Here is a 26,355-nt window from a genome sequence, read left to right on the forward strand (position 1 = left end):
ATAAAAATCCATAGAAATTTCTATTTTATAATTATTTATTATTTAAATTAATTGTAAATTTTTTTTAAATTAAAAAATATTCATTTTTATATAAATTATGAAATTTTAAAAATTTTTGGTTAATTCAAAAATTAACCGAAATTTATTTGGTTCTGTTAATATTTTCAAAAGAAAGTTTGGTTCGGTTAACGGTTAAAGAAAAAAAAAGTTCGGTTAATTCAGTTAATGGTAATTTGGTTCGGTCGGCCATCGATTCAACTGAATGAACACCCCTAAGTATATTTCCTAACAATTACACTTAAACAATACTCAAAAGTGCATATTATTAAATTTCTATAACAATCGCAGCTTATCTTAACATTTCTGGCTCAATAGTATCGATACCTCTACCATGGTATCGATACTACTACACTATGGTACCGATAATACGGTATCGATGTCATTTTTGCATTCTGTTATCAATGGTATCGATACTTTCCTCACAGTATCGATACCCCCTTTCAATATCAATACTTCTTGAATAAGTATCGATACTACTCAGTTGTTCTTCCCATTTTAAGCTTATAGTATCGGTACTGTTTACTGATACTCGAACCCAGATTTTCCAGTTTTCAACCTAATTATTACCCAAATTGGGTCAAATTTCCTTATGTTTACTCCCAACAATACTATTAAACTCTTATTTACTTATCCATACTGACTTTCCTTCATTTAGATTCTTAAAACATCTAAAATCTTCCAAAAACATTTAGATCTAAGAATCAGACCTCTTTTTGTATCATGTTCTTAAACCCATCCAATACTCCTAATCTCTTATTTACATATTTGACAAGTCAAAAATACTAATAAATATCAGCAAAAACTTATATTCTAACATAACACTCAAAAACCCATTTTCTTCAATCTCAAATATCTCATCTATCTCTTAGTTTTAATCCCATATAATCCTTCCTTAAGCTTTTGTTATACTCAATGCTTCAAAAACTAACAAAAAATGAAAGAATAAACTAACAAATTGAGATCTCACCTTTAGCTATGGAGGAGGGCTATCCACGTGAAAGAAGAAGAAAAGAGTTGACTTAGTTAACTCACTTTCCATTATTTCTTTACTTTAATACCTTAATGACAATGAAATTTAAATTCATTTTATTCCAAATGACCAAAATGTCCCTTTTAACCATCCATTGTTACAATTAAGTCTAAACCACTAATCCAACTCATTTCTCAACTTTTTTCATTTGATCACTTTAATCCTCAATTTTTAAATCTTTTCAATAAATTCCCTAATTTAATATTTGGGGCATTACAAAAACACTCACCCTTTTCATTTTATTTCTTACCTGCCGCCTCTCCCATTCTAAAAGGGAGAGAACCCTCTCGAGCCTCGTCTCCTTTCACTTCAAACGACTTAAAATATGGTTGTTCTCAATGCCGTTTAACCTGATTTAGAACCCCCAAATACCTTTCTTTATATTTCCCTCACGAATACCTCCCTTAATCAACCCAATAGACCACTTTTTCCTTTAATCCCAAAGAAAACCGAAGATATTACCTCGAGTTTGGATGATCGTGGCTACTATGTATCAGATAAGAATATCTTTTTCTCCACCCTTTTTAGTGATTACTCTATATGGTTTTTTTCTTTTTGTTTTTTTTCTCTTTTCTCTCTCTGTAAAAATTTTGGATCATCCCCCTAATGTGGTTCCCTTGCTTCGTTTATATATTCAAATCTATTGTTGCATGTTATCGTTTTATTCTAATCTTGAGATGCTGTAAGAGTGCTCTGCTTTTTTTTTATTGACAACCTGGCTCTATGCTTTTTATTTGTCCTCATTCAAGTAATATATATATATATATATATATGTTTTTTTACTAATTTTTTGTCCTTTTCGCTTGATTGATGAGTGCTGATGGTCGACTGAGGTGACAGTGGTGATTGGATCAGACAACGACGGTGGTGAGAGGAATGGATAGTGGCAACATGACTACATTGGTAGTGGTAGTGGCAGCAGGGTAGGTGGCGGCAGGCTTCAATCCTAGGGTTATGATGAAACCCTATGATCCCTTCCATCTGGGTCGTTGGATCAAGGGCAGATCCAACTATTGGATCTCTAGCGGCTAGGTGATGAGATGAAACCCTAATTTGTTGGGTTGATCCATTTTGGGCCGATTTTTGGGTTGTTGTCCCATTTGTAATTCGGGCTTTAATCTTTGTAACGTTGGGCCTGTTTTTTTATGTATTTAGGCCTTTTTCATTGTAACCTATGAAATAAAAATAAAAACAAAAAGTAAATATTTATAAATATTAATTAATTATTTTACATATTGTAGGTCAAACATAATTGACATCAACACAATCAACATTAACTATCAGAACACAATTAATACTAACAATTACTAACACAATTAATATTTCCAATTAATAACACAATTAATATTCACAATTAATATTCTTTGACCACTAAAACTTAAAACCTATAATTTAGTTTAGGACACATGTATATATGTGTATATAAGCCCGGATAAAATAGTGTCTATGGTTGTGTCATTGTCTTCGCTTTTGTTTTGTCATAGAAACAAGATTGTTTAAAATAAAATATTAATTCTGATAAAAAATTAAATTGAATAAAAATATATAAATTATAGTCGTGTGAAAAATTACTGTCCTAGAAGTAAATCTATCATTATTGATGTAATCGTAAAGTGAACATAGCCCTATTAAGTTAGCATTGCTCTTCCATATTTGTACTCCCAAATACTGAAGTGTAAAACAATCAATATTCCTCTTCTCGATAAATGCATTGAGATAATATCCACAAAGAGATATATATAACCATTAACACAAGGACATCCTATGCAGTTATGAAGAAATTAGTCCTTTACACCCAACTAATAATCAAAGGAGTATTTTCATCATTTTCATATTCCTCGTCCAAACACCATGACATGCATATATCTAACAAGGAAAGCATCATATTTATGAAAATAATGAAACAAATAAAAATTTGAGAACCTTAAACCCTCGAAAATACAATTACTAATCGCTAGTCCAAAATGTTACTTTTTCTTATGGATATAAAGCTCCGTACTTGAGTATGGCTCTCGATTTAAATACTCGGAACATCAAATTATAATAGAAGTTACAAAATGATGATTTTGGAGGACATAATTATCAAAATAGAAAGAAGGTAAGGTCTAAATATAACTACATTGTACTCTTAATAAGAGAATTCATGTTCAAACCATGAAATAATATTATTAAGAGCAACCTAATAAATGGTTTAAAATTCCGATCAACATTAAATATAGAAGAAAGGAAAACAAAAAATTAATTGTACGTAAAAACAAATTGCATAATGAGAACAACCTATTATTATCGTTTTCAAAACTAAAATTTATACCGCGAACTCAAATATGACTTATTTATGATTGATTTATTTATTCAATTAAATTTGATATACATAAGGCTAGATCTCTCATTTGTCTGTTTAATCTAATTTATCTCTTACTGCAATTTGTAATTGCATTTGTTAACATTGAACTTTATATAAATTATTCTTGAATCAATTTAAACCTCCATTTATTTATTTTGTTATGTATTCTTTAACCCTCATCTGGTTGGAGCAGTGGAGGCGATGGCCGGAATAGGCCCTAGGGTCGTAATGATACCCTAGGGTTCCTGCTAGTGCCTTGTAGACCCTTGGATATGCCTTTGATCGTGCGGTGGAGAGCTACTGGAGGCTGATGGAGAAGCATGGGAAACCCTAGCTACTGATGGGTCTTCTCACGGGACTGCTAGATCTGGGCTTGAACTGGTTGCTGGGCTTGAATCAATTGTAAACCAAATTTGGACCTAACCCGGGTTGGGTTGTAATCGGGCCTACATTTGAGCTTGTATCTTGGGCCTGTGTTCCTTGCTTTGTAATAGGGCCTTTGGGCTAAATAATATATAATATTATTATATATGTATATAAAATAAATGTCACTCGGACGAAAACTACTGTTGACAACTTCACTTTCTATAATTCATGCTTAAAGATGATTGTCGTAACAGTCCTTCGGGTGGGCCTGGAATTGGTCTTCGACTTAAATAAATGTGTTAGAGTCACCACCAATCATTAGGTTGACTGGATACCTTAATTGACTATGTTTCATGATCTGCGTTTTACCATAAATGTATTGGACTCGGGAGTCGATTACAGTCAAGGAAGGATGAGCACCCTTGTACTGCCCTTTCGGTACCAATTTAATTTTTCGGTTATCTTAATTGTAAAAATTAAAAGTTAAATAAAATATGAAATTTGATCCGAATTACTTACCCTTGATCAATTAAAATTATCCTAACAAAATTAAATAAATGTTAGATCGTAAAAATAAATAAAAAAAAAGTTATTAAATAAAAATAATAATGATTGAATTAAAAATTATTGAAAGAGAGGTTAAAATGATAAAAAAAATAATAAACAAAAATGTTTAAAAAATAATAATAATAAAGATGTTAGATTTTAAAAAGAAAAATGAAGAAAATGCTTAATTTAAAAGAAATAAAAAACATTAAAAGATCAAATTGAAACTAAAAATGAGCTACAAGAAAAAACAAAATGTTAAGGGGTCAATTTGCAAAATATAAGAATTTTAAACAGGGATTAAATTGAATAAATTCAAAATTCACGTACATATTTACAATAGGTGACCAAAATGAATTACGCATCAAAACTACAGGTTCTGCGAAAATAATTTAAGTATTTACTAATTACACCAAGGCCCTCCCTATAAATAGCCCATAAATCACACAAAAAATTCATTTCATACACTTCTTAAAAAAAACAACCCCCGTATCTCAAAAATGCTCTCAACCCAAACAATCGGCCCCATGGTCGGCCTCCCTCCGAAGCGCCTTACCGCCGCTAGTCACCGCGCAGGCCGCCGCCTCTGGTGGCCGAAAAATTACAAACCTTCCCAAAGTGTTCCCCTCCACACCCTAAAACCAAATCTAGCCCTTAAATCTCCAAAATCGACCTCGAAATCGTAGATCTACAAAAATACCCTTGGTTTTCGTACCTTTTTCGGTGAAGCCTTCCACTCCTCGACGTCTTTTCCTCTCCGATGAAGTTACTCAGCGTTCTCCCATGAAACAAAGCTTCAAGCTTGGTCTTTCCTTCCTTTCGATTTTGAAAGGCTTTTGACCTTTAGGGTTTCAAACATTGCTATCTTTTTGGTGTTGATGGCTTTTGCGGTTTCATTCTTTTTGTTGCTTTGTTGCTCGATTGGTTTTTCCTTGTGTTTTCTGTTGTTATTTGGCTACTCGGTTTTCTTAATGTTTTTGCTTGGCTTCACCGGAGGCTTTTTATAGCCTAGTGGCAGACCATTGTGGTCCCGATATCTTGGGAAGTTGGTCGATCTTTTGGCACATCGTTGTTGTTATGATTTCAAATTTAGAGGCCAAGAAATCCGACTGGTTCTCGAACTGTTCAGGTGTGTGATTCCATGTGCGCTCCCCGTGCGACGCCTTTGGTTTGATACGAAACCATAGCCCTCTACTGGGTTAGTAGACAGGCTTGGGCCTTACCGGGCTTGTTGAGTCAGGATTGCTTCAGTTTGGCTTGTTTCGAACCCTTGGACTTGGACTACCCGAATCTGTCGTTGGATTTGGACCTAGACCAAAATAAAAAATAAATAACAAAATAAATAAATAATATAATATAATAATATATAATAAGTGTAATAATAAAAACTATATAATATTATATTATATGTTTTTGAAAAATATTTTTAAAATATATATTATATGTTTTCAAAACCTTTTTAAAAAAAACCTTATACTAAATTTTTCAAAACCGTTTTTTAAAAACTATATATTATCGAAACCATTTCAAAAAACTATATATGTTTTCAAAACAGTTTTAAAAACTATATATTATACGTTTTCAAAACTATTTTAAAAAACTATATACTATATGTTTTCAAAACTATTTTAAAAACTATATATTATACGTTTTCAAAACTATTATTAAACACTATATATTATACGTTTTCAAAAATATTTTAAAAAACTATATACTATATGTTTTCAAAACCATTTTAAAAACTATATATTATACGTTTTCAAAACTATTATTGAACACTATATATTATATGTTTTCAAAATTATTTTAAAAAACTATATACTATATGTTTTCAAAACCGTTTTAAAAACTATATATTATAAGTTTTTTAAAAAATACGATTTCAAAGACTATATTTGAAATTATTATATATATTATGCTATACAATATAATAAAGACCCCGAACAGAAATAAATGCCTACAGCTACCCCTCTTTACTCATTTATCGTGAAACAAAAATAAAAATAGTTATTTTTTAAAAACAGTGGGGACTGTTTTTTTTATGTATTTAGGCCTCTTTCATTGTAACCTATGAAATAAAAATAAAAACAAAAAGTAAATATTTATAAATATTAATTAATTATTTTACATATTGTAGGTCAAACATAATTGACATCAACACAATCAACATTAACTATCAGAACACAATTAATACTAACAATTACTAACACAATTAATATTTCCAATTAATAACACAATTAATATTCACAATTAATATTCTTTGACCACTAAAACTTAAAACCTATAATTTAGTTTAGGACACATGTATATATGTGTATATAAGCCCGGATAAAATAGTGTCTATGGTTGTGTCATTGTCTTCGCTTTTGTTTTGTCATAGAAACAAGATTGTTTAAAATAAAATATTAATTCTGATAAAAAAATTAAATTGAATAAAAATATATAAATTATAGTCGTGTGAAAAATTACTGTCCTAGAAGTAAATCTATCATTATTGATGTAATCGTAAAGTGAACATAGCCCTATTAAGTTAGCATTGCTCTTCCATATTTGTACTCCCAAATACTGAAGTGTAAAACAATCAATATTCCTCTTCTCGATAAATGCATTGAGATAATATCCACAAAGAGATATATATAACCATTAACACAAGGTCATCCTATGCAGTTATGAAGAAATTAGTCCTTTACACCCAACTAATAATCAAAGGAGTATTTTCATCATTTTCATATTCCTCGTCCAAACACCATGACATGCATATATCTAACAAGGAAAGCATCATATTTATGAAAATAATGAAACAAATAAAAATTTGAGAACCTTAAACCCTCGAAAATACAATTACTAATCGCTAGTCCAAAATGTTATTTTTTCTTATGGATATAAAGCTCCGTACTTGAGTATGGCTCTCGATTTAAATACTCGGAACATCAAATTATAATAGAAGTTACAAAATGATGATTTTGGAGGACATAATTATCAAAATAGAAAGAAGGTAAGGTCTAAATATAACTACATTGTACTCTTAATAAGAGAATTCATGTTCAAACCATGAAATAATATTATTAAGAGCAACCTAATAAATGGTTTAAAATTCCGATCAACATTAAATATAGAAGAAAGGAAAACAAAAAAATTAATTGTACGTAAAAATAAATTGCATAATGAGAACAACCTATTATTATCGTTTTCAAAACTAAAATTTATACCGCGAACTCAAATATGACTTATTTATGATTGATTTATTTATTCAATTAAATTTGATATACATAAGGCTAGATCTCTCATTTGTCTGTTTAATCTAATTTATCTCTTACTGCAATTTGTAATTGCATTTGTTAACATTGAACTTTATATAAATTATTCTTGAATCAATTTAAACCTCCATTTATTTATTTTGTTATGTATTCTTTAACCCTCAACCATGAATCCTAGACTTCAAGAATGTTTGGTATATGTTGCACTTGAGAGCAAGTGGTATATCCATATGGAAAAACTCACTTTGAGCACATTGGAAGCCATATGAGCAATGAGAGTTGAAATAAATGAATTGATGGTTTTGCAATGAGAAAAACAGACAAAAATACTCATATTTTTGTTGCAAATTTACAATTGGAACTTGCATTCTCCCTTCATGGGGGGCATCTCCATCACCTCTGATCTCATTCCATGTATCCACAATGGCCACGTCTTTCACGTTCATCTGGCAACAAAATGAAGATTTTTTCCGTAGAACATTTGTTCCCATCAGACAATCTTCACCCCCACCTGCTGGCTTCGTTAGTTGAACCATTGCCTCTTTATTCCACCCACCATATTGATTCCAAACGGAAGATCTCACTGATCAGGAGAAAAAATAAAACCTGGCCAATGCAGACATCAAACCTACAACCTTCGCGTTATTAGCACAATACTCTAACCAACTGAGCTAATAGGCCTCTTAATTCTCTTTTGACGAATTTTATAATTATTATATACCTGACATAACATATTGAAATTTAAAGGATAATTAGAAGTTGCATAAAATAGAACGCTAGAAGGAGGGCTTGAACCTCCGACCTTGTGGTTAACAGCCACACGCTCTAACCAACTGAGCTATTCCAGCTTTTGTTCCTCTTTGGGGAGGACGCAAAATTGACCTGGCCTGTTTGGTGGTGTTCTGAATTGATGTCTGATTGTTGGGTCTTTAAGGATGGTTGAACGAAATTTCAGTCGATAAATCTGAATTATATTAATGTGTTGTCTTCCTGATCATTTTGGTTACCTGTTTGGTGAATAGCATGGTGGTGTTAGTTTCATGTTTTTTTTTTTGTATAGCATTATTACTGCATTTGAGAGTTTGTATGTCACTGGTGTCGTGTTTTGGGCGTAGGATTGTCGATTTTAGTTATTTTTTGTGTGAAAGCATAGGTATTATTTGAATCTATGTAAAATACTTTTAGTGGTTCTTATTATTATCAATAATTTTTGCTTTGTCAAAAAAAATGTTTCCAGTTTGAGAAACAAGACGACAATAAATTGCATTGTACAATTTTACATTTTACAATGTCAAAGAATTACATGAAGACATACATAACCTACTATCGAATCCGTCTTTCGGTTGGGCCCCGAATTGGGCTTCGACTTGGATTAAATGAATTGGGAGTCGCCACCGATCATTTATTTGAAAGCAAACGGGTTGATCAGATACCTTATTTCTTACCTGGTCTGCGTCTTTTCAAAGATGTGTCGGATTCGGGAGTTGGTTACAGTCAAAGAAGGATTAGCACCCTTGAACTGCCCATTCGGTATTACGTAATTTCCAGTTGTCTTTAATTAAGAAAATTGTAGCTTTAAATTAAAAGGTAAAATATCGATCCAAAATTACTTACCTCTAATAAATTGGAATGAAGACCCTTAAAAGGAAAATGTTAGATTTGAAAACACGTAAGTGAATAAAATAAAGAAAATAAAAACAAGTAAAGCAAAAATAATAAAATGAAAAAGAATAAAAAAATGAATATGCTAATAAATGAAGTTTCAAGAAGGAGAAAAACAAATCAAAATAAAATAATAAATTAAAAATAAGAATAAAAGATAAAATAAAATATAATATAATATAATAATAATAATAGTAAAAAGTAAATATAGAAAAATAAAATAAAAGAGAATAAAAAGAGTATATATATATACATAAAATGAAATAAAATGATATATATATATTTATATATATATAACATAATAAATTGAAATATAAAAATAATAGTGAAATAATAGTAATAATAATAAGAATAAATAATACTATAAAAGGTATGTACATATAATAATATATAAACAAAACATTAAAAAGGAAAATAAATAATAAGAATAATAAATAAAAAAAGGAATAATAGCAAGGAAAAAATAAAAGGACCAAATTGAGAAGAAAACAAAATATTATGGTCAATTTAAAGATAAAATTAAATTTTGAATCAAAGAGGAATCAAATTAAAGGCTTTAAAGAACGAGGGACCAAAAGGGGATTAACCCCATTTTACTTAGAAACACGCGGGTCTGATGGATAAGCAGGTCGGGTCACGATTTGAATATGGGCTATGTATAAAGCCTAAAAACTCTTTTAATTCTTCATTCTTTTCATATTTGGATCAAAGTTGTCCCCTCCCCTCAATTTCGTTTCTCTTTAATGTTCATCTAAGGATGAACAGGAGTCGTGATTCCCAGAACACGGTCACCGCGCCGTCTCACCGCCACCGTTGATCGGCGCTGGCCGCTGGTCATCGGCAGCAAAAGTAATTTTTTTTGTTTTTTTCGAAAGATCTCAGGGTCCTCGTTCCGAAAACAAATTTTGTTTTTTCAAAATGGGCCTCAGGGAATCGTAGATCTAAAGAACTAGATCTGGTTTTTTCCCATGTTCATCGACTTAAAAAAACTTTTGCTTCGAGTCAATGAGGAAGAAGATAACACATGCAAGCCAAAAAATCGACATGCAAAGAAGGTACCTTTTATTTCGAATCTAGTTTTCGCAGATTACAAGCTTTTTTTTGCACTTGATTTCCTCGCAACATCTCTCGGTAATCTCTCGTATTACTTGTTAATATTTTGTGTATATCGTGTAAAAAGAAAAACCCTGTATCAATCATGTTACATGTATTTATAATGAAAACACAAGCCTATTTTAGAGTTTTAATCCGAGTAAAACTCGGTTTGGGTTGTGTTTGTTGAAGTCCTAAACTAACACGCTGCTTTGCTTGTTGTTGATGAGAGTCGAAATCCTCGGTGATGGTTGCCTTGGAGGTGTGAGTCATGCAACTGTGGGAGTCTTGCCGTGAAACTCGGTGTCGTGGGGTTGAATCCATGCGGTGCAGAGAATAGTGAAGAAAGCTAGGGTTTCAAAACCCTAGCTGGAGCGGTTCGTGGGTTTGGTTTTGGTCACGTGTGGGTTGTCTGCTGGGCTTGTTCTTTATTTGTATTTGGGCCTGAAAATGAAATAAAAATGAAGTGTAAATATGTCATAATTATAATAAATAATATTATATGTATATATTATGTAATACAAATAAACCATATATTATAAATAATAACACATAAATGCAAATGTAAATGCCACATGGACGAAAATATGTGTCGATAGCTGCCCCTCTTTGCCCATAGTCGTGTAATGGGTGTAGGGTAAAGATTAAAAGACACAATTTTTGTCTAACATGAATATATCAAACATCATCCATATAGGGGTCAATCCCCATCGAATATCCTCTGTTGTAGAGTTGAAATCTGATGCTAAGACTGATGACTCCCTCGTCGTGAAGTTGAGTTGTGAATGGCTCCTTAGTTGCGAAGTCGGATCCATCTTGATGTGACATAGAGTTGAATGAGATCGAACTTGACAGCTTCTGCTAATAGCTAGTTTTTCTCGACTTAAGCTATGCTACTTGAAAACAGTTCCTTATCACTAAGGCACGGCTAACCCAGATCTTCTTCTTGACTTGAAAACCTCGACTGTAACCGGACAGTAGAGCGATTGATGTGTCATCGAGCTGAATGGAATCGAACTAGACAATTTTTTTGACAGATAGCCCTTCTCGCCTTGAGCTATGCTGTAAATTTGATTTTCCTTCGAAGGTCTTTGGTTGGCAGATAGCCCTTCTTGACTTAAGCTATGCTGCAAATAATGTGCCTTGGAGTTGAGCGTAGTCGAACTCGAAGGTCTTTTGTTGGAAGATAACCCTTCTAGTCTTGAGTTTTGCTGCAAATGATATGCCTTGGAGTTAAGCGTAGTCAAACTCGAAGGTCTTTTGTTTCAAGAGAAACATTTTCAAAGGTTTTTTTTTGTGTGTTTCAAGAGAAACAATCTCAAAGGCTTTTTGTGTTTCAAGAGAAACAATTTCAAAGGTTTTTTTTCCAAGAGAAATTGTCTCCAGGGAGGCAAAATTTTGTTTCAAGAGAATCATATTCAAAGGTTGGTGTTTCAAGAGAAACTGTCTCAAGGGAGACGAAATTTGTTTAATGTAAAACATATTCAAAATATTTTGTTTCAAGGGAAACCGTCTCAAGAGAGACAAAAAATTTTTCTAAAAGAAACTGTCTCAAGGGAGACGAAATTAGTTTAATGTAAAACATATTCATAGATTTTGTTTCAATGGAAACTGTTTTCAAAGTTTATGTTTCAAGAGAAATTGTTTCAAGGGAGACAAAATTTGTTTCAAGGGAAACTATCTCAAGAGAGACAAAATTCATTTCAGGGGAAATGTTTTCAATGTTTATATTTCAAGAGAAACTGTCTCAAGGGAGACAAAATTTGTTTCAAGGGAAACTATCTCAAGAGAGATAAAATCTTGTTTTAAAAAAAATAATCTTGAGGGAAATAAATTTTCTTTCGAGTAAAAGAGTCTTAAGTGAGACAAGGTCTGTTTTAAGAATGACAATCTTAAGGGAAATAAATCTTCTTTTGAGTAAAACAGTCTTAAGTGAGACAAGGTCTGTTTTAAGAATGACAATCTCAAGTGAGATGAATCATTTGCATTAAATGAGATTGTCTCAAGCGAGACAAAATTTGTATGGGAAATGTTGAATCTTGAAGATGATTGTTCCCTCTTGATGAGGATGCCTTGTTGTCTTTTAATCTCATCTTCTCCTGAAAGATCTGTAAAATGTATCTGGATGTAACTATCCTGATGATGGATGTTTGATGTATGCCAAGATGAAATTTATTTGTTGTTTTATTGAATTTGTCCTCAAAAGAGGAAAAATCAAAGTCTTTATTGCACATGATGATGAATGCAAAGATGCAAATTTCATGCGTAATGTATGCATGTGTTGATGTATATGCGAAATATGTTAGGGTTTGAAGAGAAATCTTAATCACTGGTTGTCAGTCTTGATGACTCTTGACTCTGGAATCTTGAATTTCTGATTCTTGATCTTAGATTCTTCAGCATGCTTAAATCCAATGCAAAATGTTGATCTATGAGCAATTTTCAATCTATCCCTGACTCAGTTTGTCTTCATTTTCACCAGGGCGTACTCTTGAAAACCTCAACCTAAGATAATTTTTCCTTCCCCTCCCAAATTTTGCCCCACAAACGACTTCCTTTGCCTCATCTATGACCTTGAGCTTCGGAGTGATATTTGTTGAATTCCAAGATATGCTTCAAGAGAACTTATCTTGTTTGAAAATGCTTTTCTTCCTCTGAATTTTCAAAATTTTGAAAAATATCAAAAGGTATTTTGAAAAATATTGTCCCCTTCTAGGTTTCACAATTGAAGCAAATCATAAAATAGGAGTTCATTGGATATCACCATAATCAAATTCTCTTTTAAGCTTTGATAGTTGCAAAGCTTTGACAAATATCAAAATCGAAAAGTTGATTTAGAGGTGGGTTTGTTTCATCGATTTGGTTAGGGCTCGCCCCTCTTTCATGATTTAATATTTTAATCGGATGCTTCCAAAATGACACAACTAGCATAATCAATGGCTAGATCTTTCAGAACACTGCTGTTTCAGTTCTCTGAAATCTTCTGTTTGTTCAAGTTTTGTAAGCTCCTCTAACAAAGGTAGTGTAGAAATATCGGTCTAAAAATGAAATTCTTGAGTGCTCGTGTGTATTTGACTATAACAGGTGTTTTTAATTCCCTTAGTCCATTTTTACCGAAACTCCTTATTTAGATTTAATTTGTCGTTATCTGGCTAGCCGAATCCATAAAGCTGGGGCGTTCAACCAATTGGTTTAGAGGGACAGCTTAGTATTATAATCACTTTTATCAGGTTTAACGGAAGGGTTCGTCTCATCACAAAGTCTTTAGACAAAAGCAGTGGAGCAAACACCGAATTGCCAAGTGTCCGAGCTATGTCATGGTTTGAATGTAATATATTCATAAAGCCAGGGCTTTCGAGTTTCCTCTATAACCAATTGCCTTAGTGGAATAGCTCAGCTTTCGAGTTTCGTAAAGTGAACATAGCCCTATTAAGTTAGCATTGCTCTTCCAAATTTGTACTCCCAAATACTGAAGTGTAAAACAATCAAAATTCCTCTTCTCGATAAATGCATTGAGATAATATCCACAAAGATATATATATAACCATTAACACAAGGTCATCCTATGCAGTTATGAAGAAATTAGTCCTTTACACCCAACTAATAATCAAAGGAGTATTTTCATCATTTTCATATTCCTCGTCCAAACACCATGACATGCATATATCTAACAAGGAAAGCATCATATTTATGAAAATAATGAAACAAATAAAAATTTGAGAACCTTAAACCCTCGAAAATACAATTACTAATCGCTAGTCCAAAATGTTACTTTTTCTTATGGATATAAAGCTCCGTACTTGAGTATGGCTCTCGATTTAAATACTCGGAACATCAAATTATAATAGAAGTTACAAAATGATGATTTTGGAGGACATTATTATCAAAATAGAAAGAAGGTAAGGTCTAAATATAACTACATTGTACTCTTAATAAGAGAATTCATGTTCAAACCATGAAATAATATTATTAAGAGCAACCTAATAAATGGTTTAAAATTCCGATCAACATTAAATATAGAAGAAAGGAAAACAAAAAATTAATTGTATGTAAAAATAAATTGCATATTGAGAATAACCTATTATTATCGTTTTCAAAACTAAAATTTACACCGCGAACTCAAATATGACTTATTTATGATCGATTTATTTATTCAATTAAATTTGATATACATAAGGCTAGATCTCTCTTTTGTCTGTTTAATCTAATTTATCTCTTATTGCAATTTGAAATTGCATTTGTTAACATTGAACTTTATATAAATTATTCTTGAATCAATTTAAACCTCCATTTATTTATTTTGTTATGTATTCTTTAACCTTCAACCATGAATCCTAGACTTCAAGAATGTTTGGTATATGTTGCACTTGAGAGCAAGTGGTATATCCATATGGAAAAACTCACTTTGAGCACATCCGAAGCCATATGAGCAATGAGAGTTGAAATAAATGAATTGATGGTTTTGCAATGAGAAAAGACATAAATACTCATATTTTTGTTGCAAATTTACAATTGGAACTTGCATTCTCCCTTCATGGGGTGCATCTCCATCACCTCTGATCTCATTCCATGTATCCACAATGGCCTCGTCTTTCACGTTCATCTGGCAACAAAATGAAGATTTTTGCCGTAGAACATTTGTTCCCATCAGACGATCTTCACCCCCACCTGCTGGCTTCGTTAGTTACCATTGCCTCTTTATGCAACCCACCATATTGATTCCAATCGGTAGATCTCACTGATCAGGAGAAAAATTAAAACCTGGCCAATGCAGATATCAAACCTACAGCCTTCGCATTATTAGCACAACACTCTAACCAACTGAGCTAATAGGCCTCTTAGTTCTCTTTTGACGAATTTTATAATTATTATATACCTGACATAATATATTGAAATTTAAAGGATAATTAGAAGTTGCATAAAATGGAACGCTAGAAGGAGGACTTGAACCTCCGACCTTGTGGTTAACAGCCACACGCTCTAACCAACTGAGCTATTCCAGCTTTTTGTCCCCTTTTGTGGAGGACGCAAAATTGACCTGGTTTGTTTGGTCGTGTTCTGAATTGATGTCTGATTGTTGGGTCTTTAAGGATGGTTGAACGAAATTTCAGTCGATAAATCTGATTTATATCAATGTGTTGTCTTCCTGATCATTTTGGTTACCTGTTTGGTGAATAGCATGGCGGTGTTAGTTTCATGTTTTTTTTTATTTGTATAGCATTATTACTGCATTTGAGAGTTTGTATGTCACTGGTGTCGTGTTTTGGGCGTAGGATTGTCGATTTTAGTTATATTTTGTGTGAAAGCATAGGTGTGATTTTGTGTTTAGGTAAGTGTGTGTATGATCTGAATCTCCTTATTTGAATCTATGTAAACTACTTTTAGTGGTTCTTATTATTATCAATAATTTTTGCTTTGTCAAAAAAATATTTCCAGTTTGATAGAGAAACAAAACGATAATAAATTGCATTGTACAATTTTACATTTTACAATGTCAAAGAATTACATGAAGACATACATAACCTACATATAAAATTGTACAAGACTTGGAGCTTTGTATCAATCAGTGATTCCTATGATTGAAATAATATTTTATTCAGGCAGGAAGGGAAGCCTTGTAACACTTGTTCCTCCACTGTTACCAATTAGTGGCTTCAATCCGGTCTCATTTTGTAAATTCGATGTAGTTTCGAGGGACTTTGATGAAAGTTTTTTGTTCAGTCTATGAGGAAGAATTTGCCACTTTGGGTTAAGCTCAGTACCTGAGTTTTCTAATAATAGCAGTAAACTTTTAATTTCTCTAATGATAATACTAAATTTTGGTTTTAACTTCAATTATATCATTGGGTCTCTAGATTTTAATGGTACCATGACGTGGACTAATATTTCTATCACTTTGATGACATGGACAAAATGAAATCATTTTAAGCTATGAAACTCTAGAGTTATATTGATTTTGCCATTAAACTTTTAAATATATTACTTTTTGACATTGAACTTTTTCACTCGCCACTAGTAACAAATTGTTTCTCAACATTATGATGATATATAATGATGAGCAAAATAAAGGAAAAGAGAGTAAACAAAACAAACAAACAAAAAACACAAGTTAGTCGGGATAATAAGATAAAATATAAAATAAATATTGTGTATCTTATCACAGTATCTACCCAAGCATACATTTATTTGAAGCAACAATCTTATCTAGACATGTATTCTACCCACATGCTTGAATTATGAACAATCAAAACCTAGCCATGTGGTATCTAGTTCACATGCTTTTATTCTTATAAGAACAATCTATTCTATGAATTTAAAGGCAAAGGTTAGGAGATGTTCTTTCTTCATGTACTTATAAATTCGGAAAGTGTTTCGGGCTAATTTCTGGCGGGCATGGGTTTACTATATGCAGGGTTTCAGTTCTAAGGTAATAGGGGTACTCGAATTGTCCTTATTGTGGGTTCCCCCTTGGGCTGCCGAACCCTCGATCCTTATCCATTATAGACTTAAGCGGGTTGAGTTCAATTCAAAGAAGCACATTCCTTATGTCTACACAGATGGCTACTTACGAAGATCATAAGTGCATGTACTTCGGAAGTGATTCACTATCCTATACGGAGGGCTACTCATGAAGGCACTAGTGACTGACCACCACTTAGTGGGACGAAGCTCGGGTATAGAGCTCATGACATGCAAATGCACGCGACGTGTGCGAGGAATAACTCACAAACCTTTTACCCAAAAAACAAAAAAAAAAATCAGATTTATTTCAAAAAAGTTAACTTATCTGAAAACAATGAAACTCAAATCAAAACATTAGTGCAATTATTTACAAGAAATCAAAATCAAAACATTAGTGCAATTATTTACAAGAAATCAATAAAACGTTATGCATGATTATGAAAATTGAAATAATAAAGAATCATAACTTAAACAATGGTTCAAATTTATAAAATTCCATCGACTATCACAACGTGTAATCGAATAAGGCTTGACTCTTATAGGTCCCCACCAGAGTCGGCAAGGTGTCGTAACCATTTTTTTTAAATAAATAAATAATTTTAAAAATAATTATGACTTTATTTTAGAAAATTTGGTTTTTGTTTGATTTAAAATTTGGAGTCGCCATCGACCTTTGGTTTAGGTAGGTCAAATACCTTGAAACGTATTTTAAAACAATTTTAAGAAAAATCATTTTTCATGATAAAAATTGGTCTGCGTTTACCAAAGATTCATTTTTAAGGGTTCGGGAGTTGATTACGCTTGGGGAAGGGCTAACACATCCACAACTCCCAAAATTGGTACCTCTCGATTATACATTGTCTAAGTAGTGGAATTTTATAAGTTTGAATTCAAAATTTAAATTGTGATCCTTTTTATTTCGATGAAATGAGTGAATTTAATATTAAAATAATTGAATCGATAAAAATGACTTAATTCACTCGATTTTATTATAAAGGATGTTCCTTTAGTACTTGGATTAACAGAAATCGAAATCCAGTTATATTGTACGTAATTTCGTTAATCCACGACGCGAGACAACATTGCCTTTGACCATTTTAGAAAACAAAAAAACAAGTGTAATAACATATAAATGCAACAATAATAAAGAACAAAAAAATAACGATTGAAAATATCCGTCATGACAAATAAATAAAATAACTTAGAAATAGTAAACAAATATATACATAAGATAAATAAAAATGAACATCTATGGTTATTAAAATAATTATGTAAAAACAATATATCCAATTTAAAAATATATACGTATAAAATATACAAAAGTAATATTTAATAAATAATTATCTAAAATGAATAATATATATATATATATATATATATATATAATTAACTTAATAAGCAACAAATATAATGAAATAATTTTATACGAATAACCCTCGAAGGGAACTCCATGTATTTAAAGATCTTCCATAGATTAGTCGAATATTTAACCATGAATCTCATAAATTTTATAATATTAAACATGTCATCATTTTTTTATAAAAGTTCATAATACAATATATATACTTCTATTTTGATAATATTTATATATATATATATATATATATATATATATATATAAGGATTTAAGTGGGATTGGATAAATAAGATAAAAAATAAATATAAAAAGTGCTATAGTACTAGTGTCAACACACATTTTCGTCCTACTAGAATTCAAACTCCTAAAGATAGGATAGAATTTTGCTAGGATTCAAAAAATAGGATAGAGTTCTACTATGATTTAAACTCCTAAAGATAGGATCCACAAGCACTATAAATAGCCATTGTAACTCACTATTGTAACACACGATGGGCATACGAAATTACCAGAAAAAAATACGAGCAAATAGATTGTTTTGAAGCTATTGTAAACAATTCAGGAGCAATAAAAGGTGAAAGCTTTTACCTTTCGCATTCTTTTCTTCACTTGCATGTGTTGTTATTCGTCTTTGTGCTTGAAAAAAAAATAGTTTTGGCCGAGGAAAAGGGGTTGTCGTTCGAAACTTTTCTTTTAGATCTACACAACCCCGAGGCCGTTTTGGAAAAATACTAGAATATTTAAAACGAGGGAAGGAAAGGATTTTAAAAATCAATTTTTTTTCGAGGTTTGTCGCCGATGAACGGTCCCTTATGTATTATTTTCATATTTTTTTATTTCTTTTTGATAATTCGTATTATTAAGTATATATATATATTAATTATTTTTATTCTAATATTATTTTAATGTTTTTTAAAGTTATCATATATATATATTTATAACTATTATATTTATTATTATTTTACTATTAACGTATATAAATATATTTTTCTCTTTTGCTACTATTATTATTTTACTATTAACGTATATAAATATATTTTTCTCTTTTGCTACTATTATTATCATTATATGTATATTTTTTATTGTATTTTATTTTTTATTTTTACTTTTTTTTAAACATATGCATATATATACATTTAATTATATTTTTATATTTTATACTTCTTTATTTTTTGTTTCATGTATTTATATATTACATTATTATTATTTTAATTTATTAAATTATTTTTTTTTCGTTATTATATTTACTATATATATATATATTATATCATAATGTTTTTTTTTGTTTATTCATTCTTACTATATTATAGGGATACATCACACTCATTTATTAACTACGGTCCTACCCCTTATCGTCTTTTTCCTTCCCGACAGTTATACTTCACCAAACCTTGACTTTCTTTTTTTACTTTCTTTTGGTGTGATTGCGTTTTTTTTTATTTTACTACTTATTATCATTATTATTATTTTGCACTTAATAATTATATATTTTTATTCCTCTTTTAGTTTTTCATCATTTTTTTTTATTTTTTCCCTACTATTTTCTTTATTTCATTTACTCTTATTTCCTTTTTCCTTTAACGCGTTTCTCGACTTTTTAAGGGTACTCTTTCAAATTGATTGGAGGTAAGTAATTTTGGATCATATGTTACCTTTAAATTTTAACTTTCGATTTTCTTAATTAAAAACAACTGGAAATTACGTAGTACCGAAAGGGCGGTTCAAGGGTGCTAATCCTTCCTTGACCGTAACCGACTCCCGAATCCGACATATCTTTGGTAAGACGCAGATCAGGTAAGATATAAGGTATCCGATTAACCTATTTTTTTTAAATAAATAATCGGTGGCGACTCCAATCCATTTTCCTAAGTCGAAGCCCAATTCCGGGGCCTAACCGAAAGACGGTTACGACAGCTTGGCGACTCCGCTGGGGACACAGATAAGTGAGTCAGGCTAAGGTAATTTCCAGTTGTCTTTTTAACGAAAAGGGTAAGTTTAAATTTTAAGGTAACATTTTGATCCTTATTACTTACATTTGATTATATTTTTGAGTAAATAGTTGTACTGATTGTTTTCTAATAATTTCAGCTTTCTAAACTTTTTCATCTAAAGGCTCTATACCCGAGCTCCAAACCCTATTTAAGTGGGGGTGAAAGCGACGCCTTCGTGTGAATTTATTCTCCGTATGGGCCTAGCAAGTAACCATCGGGATTCATATACCTTATGCCTTCGTGTGAATTTATTCTCCGTATGGGCATAAGGGAATGTATCCCCCCGAGTTTAACTTAGTCCACACAAGCCTGTGATGGGTTTAGGACTAAGGGTCTGGCAAGCCCAAGGGGGCACCGGCAAGGATAACTCGGGTACCTTTTTTTTAGAACCTAAACCGGGAGACTACAAGGAGTTAGAGCCCACCCCAAAACCTCATTCCAAACCCTAGGATGCCAGAATTATTTCCTACTTTACTTTCTGTTCAAAGCATGTGAACTAGAAATTTATGCGGTTAGGACTTGTTCAAAATCATCTTGCGGGATAGAGATCATGTTCAGGTAGGAATAATAAGCATGTGAGGTAGATATCATGTGGGGTAGGACTTTCATTTTTATGATCATTTTTTATTATTTTTCACCTCACTAACTCTTTTCATCTTTCTTTTATTTTATTTTATTTTCATCACTTGCATCATTCAAAAGAGGTCATTGATCCACTAAAACGTGTTTGTTAAAACTCGAATAATCTGAATCCATGGACAAAGGTGTTGTAATACAAGAGATGAAAATACAGAGGATAGTCTACAAGGCGACTATGTGTCACATTCAATCCAGAAGACGTGGTGCCCACAATTGAAGAGTATATCACTCTGCTGCATTATAAAGGACTCAGAATGAACCGGGTCTACATCAAGCACAATGAAAGCTTATCTTTGAAGAACTGACTAGCAGAGGTTGCAGGGGCAGGATGAAGGTTATGTATCTTGGAAGTCCCTTTGAACACGACAATGGCAAAATGATAGCTGAAATTGGAGACCATTGCTGGCGAATTCAAGAAACAGATTAATGAACTTCACATAGTTCCTATCAATTAAGGGCTCCAATGACGAATTCGTTGGGAACAGGCTCAACAAAAGTAAATGCTCGAGATGCGATCATTCGAGACTTCTTGGACCAGTACGAAAAACAACTCAACATTTTCACGGTTCATCCAGAGAGGTCGGAGTGGTTCGACAGGTTATTCAACCGGTGAAAGACGAAAGCAGAAGATTAGTCAACATGTCAGAAGCTGTCAGGATATTTTTGTCTCTTAAAAGATAAAACATTTTTGTCCCCAATAAGGATTATTCATAATAACAGGCACATTTCTTGGATCAATGCCTCGAACATTTCATGCATTCTTGCATTTTTGCATCTTCATCTACATTTTTAAGTATTTTCATAAACATGAAATTAAGTCACGGAGGATTCGATGAAGTGGTCTTAACCACATTACACCACATGAAAGCCAAATTTTAACAATTAAAGAAAAACTGAAATCAGTACAGGGGGAGCTGGATCAGCTGATTGTAGGACTAAGCCTACCAGGATGATCTGAGAAAAGAGTACCCATCTCCTAAGGGCTACGATGTTGAAGTTGTTGCCACATAAGGATTCCCAAACATTCTTCTGAAAACTGTAAGGCGCTTGCCGAAGAAGGGGGCATGGCATATACCATTTGCACTTAGAGGATTATTTTGTTTGAACACATCTTTTAAACGATTGAATTCATGTTACTTTCTAAGGTGGAGCAATTGAACAAATTTTAATCTTTAGTTCTTTGAATATTAAATGAATTGAGGATTCTTTTAATTCTTCAAGAATTATAGATTTTTGACATATGACAAGATTAGACCTTTCTTACCCTGTCTCAAACCCTAGAATAAAACACCTTGATTCTTTACCCAAAATAACTCATTGTCATTATCAAAAAACCAAATTTTGACATTACCTCCATTTGAAATTCTTGAACATTACCTTTATCTTTTTGATACACCCACACCTTTCTTTGAGTCAATAAGATCACACAACTGTCTTTTTAGACTCAAAATTAACCTTTTTTTACCATTAAAACCCAAGGCATTGAGTTGTTCATTTGAACATGAGCATTCTTCCAAGATACAGTTTGGGGCATCTCGCCAGGAGCCTGAACATTGAGACATGTTGGGAGCAAGGAGCAGAAAAAATAATTCATTCGAAATAATTCTATCATGCATTAATTGCACTGTTTTCATGTGAATAGAATTAATCCTGAAAATCTATCCCCCCTGGGGATACCTCTTCTGTGAAGACTTACATGTATGAAATGATGAACGGCTTTCTTTCTTTATCTATTCACAACAGGAGAAAATATATATCCCTTGCATCCCCTTTTGAGCATATAGTATTTTTTTTCTTCTGATTCAACCCTAACCAAGGATCACCCTCAACACTGGGGGCAAGGTAGAGAAAAATCTGCTCACATGAGTGAAGACATTGATTCAGATGAGATACTGAAAGGTGAACCAAATGCCAAGTGCGATGATTCAATCAGAACAAAAAGGGCAAAAAGAAAAAAGAAAAGAAGTAAAAAAGGAAAAAACAAGAACAAAAAAAGAAAGAACAAAGATCAAAAAGAAAAGGGGACAAAAAGCACATGCAAAGATTCTCTAAAGACAAATGGCACATCAAGCTTCAAACTCTGAGATTGATCAAGCACAATCATTCCCGAATCACTGAATCACTTCACTCGAAGATCATAGAGCATCAAGAAAGAGAAACATTTTGAGCAAGATTGAAGGCATCAGAATGAATTGATCCTTGGTTCAATACCCTGAAACACTTATTTGGGCCTATTTATCCTTTTCTTTCATAACCACGAACCCTGGCCTACATTACGTGCCTTAAAAGTCCCTTCTAATCATACATGGATTTCTAAACAGGAGAGACTATCTTCAGATTTCATCCCGCCCATCAGGATTAATCTTTGTTTGCAAAAAACAATGTAATTAATGTATGATAGAGAAAAATAACAAAGGGGGGTTCAAGACGTAAATCCTGAATAACGTCTTGAAACCAAAGGAGTGTTCGAGTTGAAAACCTGAAAAGGTGGCTCGAATATAAAAATTGTGCAACTGAGGCGATCACACAAATTCCTCGATAAGGCATAACACAATCCGAGTGTGACCATAAAAGCTGGGAGTCGGAGAACACTTCTAGTAGATGAGCATGCAAGCTACCCCATCAAACCTTTGAGCATCAAATGTCAAACCATTTAGCATCAAATGAACAAAAATGCCAAACCTTTGACCAAACACAATAACCTGAGACTTTTTATCCTTTCTTTGCTTGACCATTTCCCAAAAATAGCTTTGATCTTGGCACATGCCAAATAGCTATAATTTATTGAAGGATTAACATTGTAATTAATTCTTTGATATCCGATGAACTCTAGTTTTATGATTTGTCTCAATTGTAAAACCGTGAAAGTGACAATATTTTCAAAACTTTAGATCAAACATTTTTCAAAACTCTTTTAATTGATATTAAAAGAGAAAGAAAAACAATTTTTTCAAACAAGACAGTCTCTCTAGAGTGGATCTTGGTAAATGACATGTGACTCTTAGACACAAAACTCATGCTCAGAATCAATGCTGAAGCAAGAAATGAGGAACATTTGGGGCATCTTTGGAGATTCAACATCAAATATTGGGGCATTTTTGGATATTGAGGCATCTTTGGGGATTCAACATCCTAATGCGAATTATCGGACCTTTTTCAAGAGATAAAATATAACAAATTCATGTTACATGCATCTTATGCATACATTTTAGAGCATCATATCTATCATTTTCTTTTCACGTACATAATTTTTATAGCTTTAGAGTCAAGTTCGACTTCAAGACGAAGGATACTCGATTCAAAAGCACCTTTACAGATTGATGTCGGTTGTTTAGCTCAGCAGCAAGAAGCTACACTTCAACCAACTCGACAGATAGAAAGATCGACATTCATTTTCAGATTCGACATTTCCAATATAAATTCTGTCTCGCTTGAGACAGTGTCATTTAATGCAGATGATTATCTCATTTGAGATTGCTTTTTTTAAAACAGACTTTGTCTCACTTGGGACTGTTTTACTCGAAAGAAGATTTATTTCACTCATGATTGTTTTTCTTAAAACAAGATTTGTCTCTCTTGAGACAGTTTCTCTTGAAACATAAACATTGAAAACATTTCCCTTGAAATAAATTTCGTCTCTCTTGAGATAGTTTCCCTTGGAACTAAGTTTTGTCTCTCTTAAGACAGTTTCTCTTGAAACAAATTTCGTCTATCTTGAGACAGTTTCCCTTGAAACAAAATCTTTGAATTTATTTCCCCTAAAACAAATTTCGTCTCTCTTGAGACAGTTACTCTTGAAACACAAAATCTTCAAATTTATTTCCCTTAAAACATAATTTTGTTTCCCTTGAGACCGTTTCTCATGAAACAACATATATCTTTGAGATCATTTCCCTTGAAACGAATTCTATCTCTTTCAAGACAACTTCTCTTAAAGCATCATCTGAACCGTTACACTCAGCTCAGGCACATACTTGAGATGGTCGAGAAGCATTTCTCAAATCAAAAATAGAATGTGCACATCAGATTTGAACATTTGAAGAATTCAAGATCAGGGATCAAAATTTGAAGATTCAAGAATCAAGTTTCCAGACAGGCAACTGGAGATCGAGATTTCTCTCCAGAGCCCCAAGATAACATATGTTGCATATGCATTTTAGGCACACCTAAGAGCATTGCATCCATAGCATCACATATATGCATAACTTTTTCAGGTTTTAGCTAGAGTCAATTTCAACTTCGCGGCGAAGGATATTGAACTCAAAGCGACACAATTTGCTCGAGAGTGGATTTCAACTTCACGACGAAGGATATCTAGCTCGAAGTCAAACTTCACAATAAAGGGGTCTCCACGGTTTCAACTTCACGGCGAAGGAAATTGTGTCCACCCGCAACATACAATACTTGGATTTCAACTTCACGACGAAGGATATTCAAGTCAAGGCTCAACTTCACAACGAAGGGGCCATCCGCGATTTCAACTCCACGACGGAGGATATCGTGGCACTCGAGACAACGCAAGTTCAACTTCACGACGAAGGGACCGCTGCTTGTCAACAACAACTTCTCAATTTCAGAGCCAATTTCAACTTCACAACGAAGGATATTGGACTTCAGACAACGCAAGTTCAACTTCACGACGAAGGGACCGCTGCTTGTCAACAACAACTTTCCAATCGCAGAGCCAATTTCAACTTCACAACGAAGGATATTGGACTCCAGACAATGCAAGTTCAACTTCACGACGAAGGGACCGCTGCTTGTCAACAACAACTTCCCAATCTCGGAGCCAATTTCAACTTCACAACGAAGGATATTGGACTCCAAACAACGCAAGTTCAACTTCACGACGAAGGGACCGCTGCTTGTCAACAAAATTTCATTCAGATTCAATTTCAACTTCACGACGGAGGATATTGGACTCTGAACAATGCTACTTACTTGGATTTCAACTTCATGACGAAGGATATCCAATTTCAGGCTCAACTTCACGACGAAGGGAATCGTGCACACAAGCATCATCCATCTTTAGATTGGATTTCAACTTCACGACGAAGGATATCCAACTCAAAAAGGGAGTATATGTCAACAAAGACCTTCGAGTTCGACTACGCTCAGCTCCAAGGCACATCATTTACAGCATAACTCAATGCTAGAAGGGTTATCTGCCATCAAAATTGTCGAGTTCGATTCCATTCAGCTCGATGACATATCAATCGCACTACTTTCCGGTTGCAGTCGATGTTTTCAAGTCGAGAAGAGGACCTGGGTTAACCGTACCTTAGTGACAAGCAACCATTTTCAAACAAAAGCTATATGTCAATGAAGATTTCTGAGTTCGATTCCGATCCAAGGTCTTTAAACCGAGAAGAAGACCGAAGGGCAACGAGAAGCCACGTTCTGATTCAAATTCCGAACTACGGCTTCAATTTCATATCATTCCAAGATGAACTCGGCTTCACGACGGAGGAGTCATCCGTAACTCAATTCGACAGGGAGTTATTGAAACATCAGAGTCAATTTTCAACTCCACCGAACGAAAAGTGTGT

The 26,355-nt window shown here is 32.8% G+C and overlaps 2 non-coding genes across 2 annotated transcripts; both read right to left on the reverse strand.

Annotated features, from left to right (window-relative positions):
* Positions 1-8,377: 8,377 nt before the first annotated feature.
* Positions 8,378-8,451, reverse strand: TRNAN-GUU. Its single transcript has one exon. It is a non-coding gene; the product is annotated as a tRNA-Asn (tRNA).
* A 6,835-nt stretch (positions 8,452-15,286) lies between these two features.
* On the reverse strand, positions 15,287-15,360 carry TRNAN-GUU. The gene has a single exon. It is a non-coding gene; the product is annotated as a tRNA-Asn (tRNA).
* Positions 15,361-26,355: the final 10,995 nt, after the last annotated feature.

Source organism: Hibiscus syriacus, unplaced genomic scaffold, assembly GCF_006381635.1.
Source record: "Hibiscus syriacus cultivar Baekdansim isolate YM2019G1 unplaced genomic scaffold, ASM638163v2 tig00111213_pilon, whole genome shotgun sequence".
NCBI classification, from domain to species: domain Eukaryota; kingdom Viridiplantae; phylum Streptophyta; class Magnoliopsida; order Malvales; family Malvaceae; genus Hibiscus; species Hibiscus syriacus.